The sequence below is a fragment of the Cibotium barometz genome, chromosome 25 (assembly GCF_041138505.1).
Source record: "Cibotium barometz isolate CiBa-2024 chromosome 25, ASM4113850v1, whole genome shotgun sequence".
Lineage (NCBI taxonomy): Eukaryota > Viridiplantae > Streptophyta > Polypodiopsida > Cyatheales > Cibotiaceae > Cibotium > Cibotium barometz.
The window spans coordinates 44,857,531-44,872,088 of NC_141070.1; positions in this window are offsets into that span (position 1 = coordinate 44,857,531).

Below are 14,558 nucleotides of genomic sequence, written 5' to 3' on the forward strand. Positions count from 1 at the left end.
CTCTCAATCTTTTCATTTCCTCCCTTTTTTGATGAAATTTCAATTGCGTCATATCACCTTCATCTCTTCATATTTCTATACAGAAATCTACAGGGAGCTGGCTCTCCTCCATAGCTTCCTCCTCCTAAAATTTCACCTTATTTGAACAAAAACTCACTAAGTTATGTTCATTTTCTTACACCATAGCTTTTTGATCATATCTTCTACATCTCCTCATCTTTCCAAAACCCTACTAAGTTATGTCCATTTTCTTGTTTGCACACCATAGATTGCTTTCTTTAAACCCTTGGTGAGTAACAGTTAATTAAAGTTCCATAACCAGCTGCAACTTGTTTGAAGAAGGTCAGTGTTAGTAATCTTCTATTTGATATGATTTCATAAGTTTAGGGTTTTCATTATGATTTTATACATGCTTATTATGAGTTTTATGGTACTGATATTGTTATTTATAGGTTACAAGCAAGAGGATAATTGACACAAAAGAAGCTTAAGCAAGGTAATATATGTTGTCATTAATGCTATGTGTTGTAAAATACCTGTTTAATCTTAGGTGTTGTTGATCTAATACCATTTTAGTAGATGGCTACCGTAAGAAGGAAGAATATTAGTCAAATTCACTCGGTGGAGGTATTCAACAAGAGAGATGAGGAGGGTAATTGGATCCTTGTTCATTATAGTAAGAAAACTTGGGTCCTGATGCAGCCTAGTACGTGTGGGAGCTTCAAAGTAAAGATTAGAGATGTAGTAGATTCTGCCAACAAGCAATGGAAAGGTAGAATCAAAGATTTTAGAAAACGCACAATAGGTACAACAAACTGTGATAGAGGCTTTTATTCAACATGTCTATATGCACAAAGAAATTTGAGTGCATAATTACAATTTGGGTAGCAAACATAAGCTTGATAGTAAGTATAAATCTATGTGTTTTTTATGTTTGAATTGTATGCTTATTTTTAGTTCTCTTGGGATACACTCTTAGTGTCAACTCTGTCTTTATGCAGCAATATATCCATGAACATTGCATGAATGGCAAATGTAGAGTGTTTGAGTGGAGAGCTGAAAGTCTACCATGTAGAGATAGGTAGTCTTTTATTTGACAATAAGACTACAACTAAGTTGGCAGCCAAAGTATTTTTTTCTATGACTCTCTATATGTCTTAGATGGGGACAGTAATAGTGGTAGTTTGGAATACATTCCACTACCGCCATTGTCAAGCTATGAATGGTGTGATCTTGGCTCAAACATGTTAGAGGCATGCAGGGTTAAGATTTGATTAGATATTCATGGTTCCATGAAACCCTTGACGGGATCTAAATATGTGCATCTCAATTGGTTCATCCCATTTAATTTGTTTGCGCACTTCTTTGGGTCTTCCGAAGTAGTTAAAAAAACAAAGCTCACTTATCAATGTAAGTGCCCATCTAAGGATTGGATGGATCGGTTTTTGGGTGATTCTTGGGCTCTAAAGAAAACTCAGAATAATGAAGTCATTAAGTGGTGTCGTGCCACTACATTAGACATAACATTTCGGTAAGACTAAAGTACAATTGCTATGAAAGCATTAATCAATGATGACTAACTGTTAATGCATGTTTTTCATTTTAATGATAGGTACTTTATTGCCTGACAAACATTGTGCCTTCGCTTCAAATATAGAAGGTGGCAACTACTCTGTGGGCCTTGGTTTAGCTTGGAACAAGATTTTCGAGATGGCACTCACTCACCACTTATGATGTGCTTATTAGTTGGGAGGGTCATAAACGTCTCAATGTTAATGCAGAGAGTGATTGGTCCCTTTCTTTTCTTAGGCAATAAATCCAACTGATCCCCCATGCAATTTTTATTTCAAGCTGAATGGTAGAAAGGTAGGAAGTTACAGCAAGCAAAGTATAACTTCAAATATAGAAGGTGGCAACTACTCTGTGGTGGGCATTGGTTTAGCTTGGAACAAGATTTTCGAGATGGCACTCACTCACCACTTGTGATGTGCTTATTAGTTAGGAGGGTCATAAACATCTCAATGTTAATGCAGAGAGTGATTGGTCCCTTTCTTTTCTTAGGCAATAAATCCAACTAATCCCCCATGCAATTTTTATTTCAAGTTGAATGGTAGAAAGGTAGGAAGTTACAGCAAGCAAAGTATAACTTTGCAAGTAATGTATCACACCACATGCCTTGTAAATTGTAGAGTCAATGTAACTTTTTTCCTCTATAGTAATAGACTTTTTTCTCTCCTATGTTGTTGATATAATCTCAACTCAATGAATTTTCATTTAAGTATGCACTATGATTTTTGAGGTTGTAATTTAACATGCATATAACAAACAATTTATATGTAAGTTATGTGTATTTTAGAACACTTGGTGACATAATACAAGTTTATGGTTATTAAGAAATATTATTGACACATGGTTTTTAAAAGATAAATTATTATAAGTACTATAAATATGAGTATAAGTTAGCTGAAACTTATTCAAACTTTTATTCTCAAGGTCTTTCTCCTAGCACTAGCACTTCTCTTCTACTCATGGCATATTCATCTTCCTAGCACTAGCACTTCTCTTCTACTCATGGCATATTCATCTTCCTCTTCTACTCATGGCATATTCATCTTCCTCTTCTTTCACCGCATGGATTAGCAGCACTTGCTTTGGTGACCTAGGGGATCAAATTTACCCTATATTTTGTCATAATTTAGATCTGCAGGCTATCATGTCTGCTTGGACTGCATTTTGCAATACAACAGATGACTTCACGTATTCTATCCCAGATTCTACTTTTCCTAGGTTCCTCTAGATTTCTTATATGGATTGAAGACTAGTTTAGGGTATAAGAACCATAGAAAGGTGGTTAACAAAGCTGTCCGACAACATCTTTGCACTACTGCTGTCCCCCCACATCCTACGAAGAGCATATGCCTCTCGAGTTGGTCGAGCGGGATATTGCTTTTGCTATCTTCATTTTGTGTTGTGATGTTGAAAAGCAAGAAGATGATGATGTTGAAAAGCAAGAAGATGATGATGTCCCTGAGTTGCCCATGGTGGAGTACATCGAGATGGAGACAGAGGAGACCACGTTGGACCTTGCTATCAAGGCTATGGAGAGCTCCTGCATGGTGATTACACCCATTGGGCCCAAGGAAACTAGGGTTGAAGAGCCGCCTTTAGCCTCATTGAGTGCCATCACCCTTAAAGGGGTGGAATACCTCATGATGCAGGATGTCTTGGAGCTCTTGGGACTTGAGGGAGGAGCTCTATAGCATTCTTTCACGGGATGCCAGTGATGAATTCTTTGACTTTGATACCCAGGATGCTCTACCACATGTTGATGAGGTAGGGCGATTTGATCAAAGTAGCGTGGATGACGTCTCCGCCATCATGGCTATATAGCAACATATTGAGGTAGCTGCTCTTGAGTACGAGATATTAGATTCTAATTTTGAGCGCTTGCAACAAGAAGAAAAAATGTTTGGGTCCCGACCACAGTATATAGCACCACACGTCGAGCCAGATAGTGGTCGTCCCACCCTTGGAGCATATTTGGAGGCGCTAGTGCAAAAACAAATGGATGAGGCGGAGAAGGTACATATGTTTTTTTAACTTTCCTAGGCATAAATACAAGGCCCAAACATGAAGTAGAAGCCTAAATAGCACCCCCTGGCCTTGGGGTTGGCTTTCCAATGGGGTCTGACGACATGAGCCTTTGTACGCCCTTAGAAAGCCACCCCCAAGGCCAAGGGGTGTTTTTTAGGCATCTACTACATGTTTGGGGATCTAATGCATTGAGAATGAACAAAAATAAATTATCATTTTTAAAATTTCAGCCTCTAAATTTTATTTCCATGTTTCGTGTTATAGGATATTGTTTACATTGATGAGTTTGCAAAACGAGGCAAAGTGAAAGATCTAGGGGGCATGGAAGAATGCAAGCCTCCGCCCTGAAGGAGTATATTGGATAGATTTTTAATGACATAATAGTCTTCCACAAGACCTGCTCTCCAAGGTATGTAGATAATGTTTTGAAGATGAAGGCTCTTACGAAGGGAGCAGCATTTAAAACCATTCCAACCACATGAAGTTTGGAAAAAATTGTGCTACTTCGACGGTCAAAACTATTGTTCTTGTTTACCAGACACAAGTGGGGAGCATTGCATTCCATGGTGGCCTGTGGAATTGTTGTTGGGTCGATGACCCTACTGTCATTAGGGCCGAGCTACAAGGACACCATGTACTTATTCCAGCCACCAAGGAAGCTGCTAAGTCTGAGGAACCAAGTTCCAAGAAGCCTAGGACTATGTAGATTGTATTGAAGATCCCACCCTTCTCTATGTAATGCCATAGTTATGTATACTCTATGTAATTTTGCTTTGATGATATGAATACAAATGGGGTTTTAAAACTTTGAGTCAACTGTTTACATGATTCTTGTTATCTATTTCATAACATAATTCCATATACATACACAACTCATGTAATGATCAATGAATGTACGCAATCGAGAACTTACTTTAGCTAATGTAATGTAATGATCGAAATAAGACAAAATCTTTAAAATCACAAAGTATTTTACCTTAATTTCAAGACCCAAAAATCTCATTAATCAAGATAGGAAGCTTTTGTTCAATGCCTTAGAAATATACAGATTATATTTATCAAGAAGATCCAAAAATACATTGTTTGAAGGTAGACTAACATAATCTAATTCTAACTATCATCAACATCTCTCCACCATCGTACGTGTCACACAAGCTTAATGTCTGGTCACCCTCTTTGCATGGATAATTGCATAGACGGTGTCACCAAAGATGTCTACAAGATAGGCCTCTGCAGCCTCCTAAAGTTCCTCCATGGGTTGACCCGTCGATCACATGGTTGTACAAGCCTAGAACCTGCAATGATCCATTTGCATATCCTGCAGAATTTCCCCCACACAAGTCGTTGGATTGTTAGCTTTAGAATGAGTAGGTGTGCGAGCTTTTAATACTTTCTTATCTCCTGTAGGGCGACAGCACCAGGTCTCCATCTACACTTTTGATGGCGCTATACAAGTGGAGGGGGAGGGAGTCCGTTAGGTTAGACTTTGGCAAGCCAAACTCTCTTGGTTGTTTTCTTTGTGTGAGCCATAACCTTGGAAGGGGGGGAGAGAGAATGATAGATGGTGAGAAATGGGGATGTTAATAGTTTCCCCTATACTTTTATAGTTTAAAAATGCTAACTTTGGGAAAAAAATAAATAATATTTTAAATATCCTAAAATCAAAAAATTACGACAAAAAAATGTCTAGTAAGCATTAGACCAGTTGTATTTGTAAAAAACTAGCATCCTTAGCAATAAAAAAGGGGTATGAAGGCTAGGCTCTCCATGCACACCACGTCATATTATGGATCCAGTAGCCAAGTACAACCAAATAAAGAGTTTCAAATACAACATGACAAGCATTAGCATGGCTCATCAAATCATTCCATCATCAAGCTTAAATGCATCAGTATTATTACGGACCCTACGAACAGGATAGATATCCTTCAGCATAAGCGTGGTGCGCTTGGCATAAATTGCTAAGAGTTGACCATTATTCATGAGATACACCAAGTAGGCCTCAGTCACCTCCTGAAGGGCAAGCATTGCATCTGTATAATACATTTTACAATTTGAAGTCCATGTATCTTCCACTTCCTTGTGGAAAGTAGTCACCACCTCTTTATATGCACTAACATCATCTGGTGTGAATGTCATCTTTTGTAATAGTGGTACCAATTTGTCTAGTGCAATCCATACACTTTTGAGAGCCGCGTTTGTCCCCCATTTCTCCGATCAGGGACAACTGAGTTTATTTTTTTCCATGTTCCATACTTTTAAGGTTGTTTCATAAGTAATCTATCATCTTCGTTACAAGGGGGGATAAAAATTTCCTTGCCTTTGCTCCTTCAAAGCATGGTTTGCATGGTAAACCTCTCTTACCTGGCTTTTTCTCATCCTTTATGATTTCAACTTGGCCCCTGTTGAAATTTGAGCATAATGATGAGCTATGGTGGATCAAACACTAGAATCAACATAATTAACAAAGTGATTAGTAAGTGATTAAGATGTAATTAGTGAATAATTAGCAAATAGATTAATGTAGGCATGGATACTCAAAAACCAGCAAATTCTCCTTAGGGCTATGCCTCAATTTATAGAGTTTACATCAAGCATCAAATCCCATTGATTTCTCCATGATTCACTCCCAGAATATCTCCACCTTTTGCCTGATTCTCTCCACCTCTTCTCTTTTCCCTGAATATCTCCCAGAATAACTCCACACTCCTACATTCTCTCATGCTACCCTTTATTCTCTCCCAGTAGATTCTTCTCACCTTTTCACAGGTTCTTTCATAATTACATCTTCTCTTTTACAGCCTCTAACCAAGAGCTTGTTCCCACACACACCCTATTCACTTGTATTTTCAACACCTCCCCTCAAGTTAATAATCCTAGTACACCTAGACCCTATACCAAGTTTGCCTCCCATTACTTGATAGTTCCCGACCAGTGTCTACTCCTTTTACAACTCAATATGGTGTTTAATAGATGATTACAACAATTTTATCAGCATAAAATCACCAGAAATTACATTAAATTGAGGGTAACCAATTTGTACGGGATGGTTGGAGTATCAAACCAACTCCGATTTGAAATATGAAGTTATAGGGATCTGTATCAGATACCTAATGGTTAATTTGAACCCTCAATTGTACCAAAATATAGTGATTAGCACTGATTAATCCTGATTAGCAAATTAATGCTCTGGTTTGTGTGCAAAAAACAGAGTATGCGGGGAGCCCAGATCTGGTGCCTTCCACTTCAAATGAGCTCAAATTCTTTCAAAGGCATCAATAGCAATGAGTCTAGTAGAGGATTAAGCCAAGAAACACAAGATTTGACCAAATAATGAAAGCTTAATCTCTGTTTTACCAAAGTCACCTGCAGATTTGATGAAGAGCTTTGATCTCAATGTAGACTTGATGAAATTGAATTCTGTCTTCACCAGCTTGTAGAGCATGCTTGAAAACCCCTAGGGCTAAGAGGAATTAGACCCATTTGATTTGATGAAGTAGAAATCATTGATTTACTGCAGAAAAACGTAGCTTTTTAATCAGCGAAAATCGGGAGCTTCCGTGGGCGGTTTGCGCTTCTAATTTGATGGGCTGGAGCTCCTATGGGTTAGCTATCTTGGGCTAGAAGGGTTTGGGCAATGGTTGAGTGTGCAAGGAGAATGGAGTCCTCCACTGGCTGGGGGTGAAGGGGAAGATGAAAAACTCACTAAAAATTGATTTTTTTCTACTAATCCTAATTAATTAACTATTGGGCTCATAAACCTGGTTGATTCTAGGCATGGCTCTGATACCATGTTGAATTTTGAGCATAATGATGAGATATGGTAGATCAAACACTAGAATCAACATAATTAACAAAGTGATTAGCAAGTGATTAAGATGTAATTAGTGAATAATTAGCAAATAGATTAATGTAGGCATGGATACTCAAAAACCAGCAAATTCTCCTTAGGGCTATGCCTCAATTTATAGAGTTTGCATCAAGCATCAAATCCCATTGATTTCTCCATGATTCACTCCCAGAATATCTCCACCTTTTGCCTGATTCTCTCCACCTCTTCTCTTTTCCCTGAATATCTCCCAGAATAACTCCACACTCCTACATTCTCTCATGCTACCCTTTATTCTCTCCCAGTAGATTCTTCTCACCTTTTCACAGGTTCTTTCACAATTACATCTTCTCTTTTACAGCCTCTAACCAAGAGCTTTTTCCCACACACACCCTATTCACTTGTATTTTCAACAGCCCCTATGCAAGCCAATCTTGGATAAAACTCTTTCCACATCCTTGCATGTAGCATTTGCTCTATATGAGGTGGGTTGTATCTTGTAAGAAAAAAAAATATAAAACGCTATTTTTTATATAATTCTCACTATGTAATTTAATGTGTTAAAATGAACCCTTGTCAATGGTATATCTAGAATAGGATCCCACGTTGGATCTATTCGAACATATCTTCCATCTTTTAGCTCAAATTGATCATGTGTTGGTGCACCTCGTCTTCCTATGTTCCTAACCCAAGTCTTCTTCCCATCCTTACCTTTCTTTCTTCCTTGCATGCAATATAGGTAAGGGAATTGAGTATTTGAAGAATTTGAAATACTAAACATGCATTTCAAAGTCTTAAGATCACCAGCACAATGTCATTCCACTGCATAGTCACCGTAACCATCAACATGTAGATGATCAACATAGACCTTTGCATTAAGAGCTTTCATGGCTTGCTTCTTCACATGGAAAGTCTTAGGCATTAGCATAACACATTTCTTGTTAAGTATTGACGTGAACCCTGCATCCATGTGCCTATAGAACATAGCATATGATTCATTGCTAAGAACCTTTGCAATTGTATCATTGGGACTAGAGAGCATTCTAGACTCATTGATTGTACTGCCCACTCCCTTTTTTCAACTCACGTAGTGGCTTCAGCGTTCTCACATGCTTACGCGCATGCTTAGTTTTGATAGGTAGCCCCCCCCCTCTCCCCCCTGCGAGACACTCTTTGCAAGCATTGCCTTCATCTTTTTGTTCTCTTTCTCATTGTCCTGTATTTTGTCTTGTAATTGTACATTGTCCACCTCCATAGTATACATTGTGTTTTCTATAGAATGCATCACATCTTGTAATTTTTCTGACACTCTTTCTCCTTTTCATTTAATAATGTTGTGAGATGTTTTATTCTTGCATCCATTCTTATCATGGTACACTGCACAGATGTGTACAAACTGTAGCCTTGCATTGCAAGCCTCTTATTGTAACCAAGTAACCCTTGATTGCATTTGCATACATATTTGATGAAGGACATGAGCCCACTAAATTGTAATGGTCTATGGATAATCGGATCAGGTGGATAAATACACCCCTCAACACCCAAAGTCAACATGTTTTTTCCCATCACCTCTCTCTTGTTGCATTAACTCGAGCTGCCTATTTTCACGTGATGTCCTTTTATATAATGGTGAATATTCACTCTCTAATTGAAAGTGAATATCCTTCTTTCTATTCTAACTTACACCTGTATCCTATTATCCTAACTTACACCTGTATCCTATTATCCTAACTTACACCTGTATCCTATTATCCTATAACTCGAGCTGCCTATTTTCACGTGATGTCCTTTTATATAATGGTGAATATTCACTCTCTAATTGAAAGTGAATATCCTTCTTTCTATTCTAACTTACACCTGTATCCTATTATCAATAACAATATTCTATTAATCATAATTAGTGTTAACACAACATAAGTTCTTTTACATACATTACAATAAACTATATTCATTAGTTTGACTTGCACTTCTATCTTATTATCAATAACAAAATTCTATTAAATCAAAATTAATGTTAACACATCATAACTTCTTATACATACATTAAAATCAATAGCATACATTGTAGTGGCTGGAACCTTTTAAGCAACATTTCCTATAGCATAACTCAGACTATTTTTAGTACCATAAGCTCATAAAAATATTGATGTACCTTCACTACAGAGATTGAGCTTCCTTCCTCCTTACATCCTTTGTTGAAGTTAAGTTTCCTTCTTCTTTGTATCCTTTGTAGAGATTAATGAAAATAGAGGTGATTGAAGGGGAAGATGAATATTTGATTCTAACTTAATGGCATCAAATAAGCACTATACTCTTCAATTTCTCTACTGTAGAAGAGCTGAAGACTAAATATTGAAAGGATCTAAGGGCATTAATGAGATTTAGGGAGGGAAAGAAGTATTTGAACATGGTGTCTGAAGTACATATGTAGATTTGAAATTTCTCTCTACAAAGGAGGGAAAGTAACAAAAGAACATTCAATATTACTTAGAAGAACACTAAAAATGCCCAAAATTAAAAAACCTAAATTTTTCTTTTAAAAACCTCTAAATGAAGAAAAATTTCATAGATCCTTGTGTATTTATTCAAAATTGACGAAAATGCATAGCCATACTAATAGTGTTTAGAGGTAGTTGTGGGTGAAAAATAAAGTGAAAATATGATATCTACATGAAGTTATCTCGATTTTTAGTTTGTTATGTATTGAAAAATGTGAGTGTGAATTATTTTAATAGAGATAGAAGCTAAAAATTGAAGTGGGCATTAGAGAGAGTTGGATCTTAGATGCTTCATGTTTTTGCATCAAATAGAATATTAATATTTCAGATATGTGAATTTTTAAGAAATGTGGTCCTAGATTTTGACATGGATGCGTACTATAATATAAGAATAGAGGAATATTTTATAAAAACAATATAAAGAGATCACCTTGACTCTACAAGAGGAGAGAGAATCATAATATAATATATTTGTTTCACCATTTTTCCTTGATTCATGGAAGAGAGAGAAATCCCTTAAGGGGAAAAATGGAGAGTCCATATTTCTCCTAATGTCAAGCACAACTACATATCTATAATAAGGATGGGAACAAGAAATAAACAAAGAAACATGCAAAAAATTAAATTGTAAAAGTTCATTGATTCATTTCTTGAAGCTTGCCACATTGATTCATTTTTTGAAACTTGTCACATTGCTTGAACTAAGATCTTCCTATATATGTAAAGAGAAAATATGTGAGAGAAGATGAAACATAGGTATCGAATGGCCATATAAAGTGCAACTACCCTACCATACAAGTGTATTATTACTGTTGATGGGTGGCTAATTCCTAGATGAATATAGGGTTACCACCTCACACATGCAGTGGGTTGATAGCCAAAGAAGGAACCCATAAACATGAGTAAATCATAAAAGTATGCTAGAGCTGAGCACCCATGAAGTACCATGAAAGATCATACAAGATGAACACATAGAGATATAATAGGATCAATAGTAGACTCCATGATGTCAATGAAGAGCACTAAGTGGAGTCACTAAACTAGGAAATAGTATACACAATAATATCTACATGAATATCCACCTAGATCTAGATGATATGTAAAAAATGGCATATCACTAAAAAGACATGAGTCAATGAAGAACAAGTTGATGTAGAACCAAAGATTATATCCATGTGAGATAAGAGTATCTACTGCTTATAGGCATAAACATGTGAATCATCACATATGCATGGATATTGATGATATCCATACATATCCATGTCCATGGATCTCATGAAGAACCATAAGATCATCAAGTTTATCATGCTCATGCATGAACTAAAAATTTGTATCCTAGAAAAATCTATGAAAACTTGGAAAATATGTTCCTTATAGGCATAGAACCCCCTCTTCTAGATCATTAAACTCCATAACATCCAAAAGAATATATGCATCTGCTCATATATCAATGATTAAATTATCTAAAATAGAATCTATAACATCATTATGGTCATTTGCAGTAGAAATATCATCCATGTCTTCTATAATATCATGCACAACATCAAGAGACTATAATGGAAAATCATAAAGTGAACATCATTGTGGATCTCAATGACTAGATCATCAACGAGAGCAATAATATCCCAGCTCACAATAGCATACCATGCATATTATCATCATGATAAATAAAATCCAAGAACTATAAGATAATTAGGTCATCATCATCATGATCAAAGGGTAGAGTAAGAATAACTATATCATAAATAATATCACTATATGGATTAATAAGTGGAGCACCAATAATTGGATCATCACAATGAGTGTAACATCCATGAGTGAATCAACATCATCATAAATACTAGCATCATGAGCATGTGAATTCAAAAAATAAGAACATCATGTGAAACCTCCTTAAATGTGACATGTGCCACCTCATCTAATTATAGATCAATTATTAAACAATGACCAAAGAACTAGCATTATCAATGATAATTTGAGAAACATTAGCAAAACACAACTAGGTGCAATAGAGGTATCTCCTTGCCTCACTTGGCCATCATCTTCTTCCCTTTCCACTCTAGCATCTACAACCACTCTCTTGGATAAAAACTATAAAAAGATACATTTTTCATCCAATTGTGATGCAAATTGCATAGGTAACCACAATGTCCTCCATCATTATCATAAAATTACAATCGCAATGTCCTCCATCATCACTATTACCTAAGCATACTACAACCAAAATGTCCATCATCACCATAAAATGAATAAGAATGATGCCCTATACATTCACCATGATTTGAAGCTCATGACATTTACCATCCATTGAAATAATTTTTGAAGCTTATGACTAAAATCATCAAATAATTCAACACCAAAATCATGGCATAAATTTAATGTAACATGAGAGAAAATTTAAAAGTTCTTCTCTAGATCACAACGGCAATAATACTTGGAGTAATGTCCATGCTCCTTAAAAAAGGTGCATTAATGCTTCATTTGGATCAACTATCCACAAGGAGCTTGGAAATTGAGAGAATTTGACACACTGATCAATCTCAACATTATGGAAAGTAATAGAAAGTCAAATTGCATAGGTAACCATATTGTCCTCCATCATCACCATTACCTAAGCAAATTGCATAAGTAACAACATGTCCTCCATCATCACCATAAAATGAACAAGAATGATGCCCTACACATTCACCATGTTGTGAATCTCGTGACATTCACCATATATATTCATCATGCTTTGATTCCAATGAAGTATTTTTTGAAGCTCATGAGATTGAAATCATCCAAGATATCAACACCAAAATCATGTCATAAATTTAATGACATGAGAGAAATTTAAAAAGTGCTTCTCTAGCTCATGGTAATAATACTTGGAGCAGTGTCCACACTCCTTACGAAAGGTGCATTAATGCTCCATTTGTATCAACTATCCACAAAGGCACTTGGAAATTGAGACTTTGACACACTCATCAATCAACATCATGGAAAGTAATAGAAAGGCCCTCATAATGTGAAAACACCATTATGTGGAATTTGCATTGTGAACGGAGGCTTAGAGAAAATATTAAATTATAGGAGGTTTGACAAAAATATTTAGTGAATCATGAGCTTGCTGCTGCAAGCAACATTGACATGGGAAGGTGATTCAATTTTTTTCCATGTTCCTCAATTCCATGATTTACAACACCCTCTTAGCCATGTGTGCAAGAACATCACATCATGAACACCTGCATTAAAAACTAGCCTTACTGAAATATAGTTGGGAGCTTTACCCTAGAACCCCGAAAACACTAGAGAGATCCATAGTTGTGGGTGTGGAGGAAGAGCTTGAACTACCTACATGGAGGAAAGAAGAAGATTCCTACACTATGGATTAATCTCACACTAAGCATCAAACTCACAAGAGGTGGAACCTCATGAGTGGGATCTATCTAGCTATGAAAGGATTAAAAAAAGGACACAAGTAAGAGAGTAGGAAGAAGAGGGAAGAGAGCTCACAAGTATTCTATTGTAAGGGAAATAATTGTGTATTTCTTTTGTCAGAAGTACCTTATATATAAATGGCTATTGAAGCAAGTATATACATAAAGTCATAGACTTGCCCATTTAGCATTAAGCACATATTAAGGCCACTTCATCCCATGCCATCTTACAAAAGGTAAGGCCAAAGTAAGGCCACTTTATTCAGGCAAAATCTTATAAAATGTAAGATTCCACTACAAAAAGATAAGATGGTGAAGTGCACAGCAAGATTATGTTAACCATAGTGGCTAGCATACCTGGTGGACCACTAATTTTCTAAGGTTCCATATTGCAAATTCTCTTTCCATCTTTGGTTTTATACTATTTTCTTCACTTTTCCTAATATTTCCTAACCTTAGAACACTTTATTTAACACATTCTCCCTCTGCACATTCTCAAAAATTGCATTTGCATATTGGGAGTAGTAAGGAAGGATCTTACATTTGCATATTTTTAAGACAGTTGAATCTGTGAAAAAGGCAATTTCATATTGGGTGTGTAAGTGGTGTGACTAGTTGAATCTGTGAAAAAGGCAATTTCATTAAATCATTGTTTTTCACAGTTGAATCTGTGAAAAAGGCAATTTCATATTGGGTGTGTAAGTGGTGTGACTAGTTTTAAGTTTGCATGAATATCCGGCTAGGGGGCCTGGGAACTCTTTTCCCTGGTACCCGGGACAAAACCTAACCAAATTCCCAATTGGATCCCATCACTACAGTGGGGCTAGGCGGTTGGCTAACCCATGGGACTGGTTGGACTGATGGATCCCTAAAATGAGACTCAATTCTATTATGGTACGATAGACGAAGTAAATCCCGGATAGAAATTCTTCTATGGAAAAGAATCAATGGCTGTGCCTCTCAATGAGGAAAAAAGCATTGGTCTCTATGATCCAAGTGGAAGTCTCTTCCTTGATCTGACCACGAGACTTACGAGTTCGGTCGGACGGATCAGTTTAGTTCGTTAAGGCTCTTGACTACATTAGAGAAAAAAATATCGCGGAGAAATCGCTCGTGCTTTCCGGGCGAGGGAAGTTTTTCCGGGTTTGATTTTGGAAGAGCCGAGGGATTAGTCTCTTGTCCGGATGTCCGTGGGCGAGGCCTCGAGTGAGGGACCCT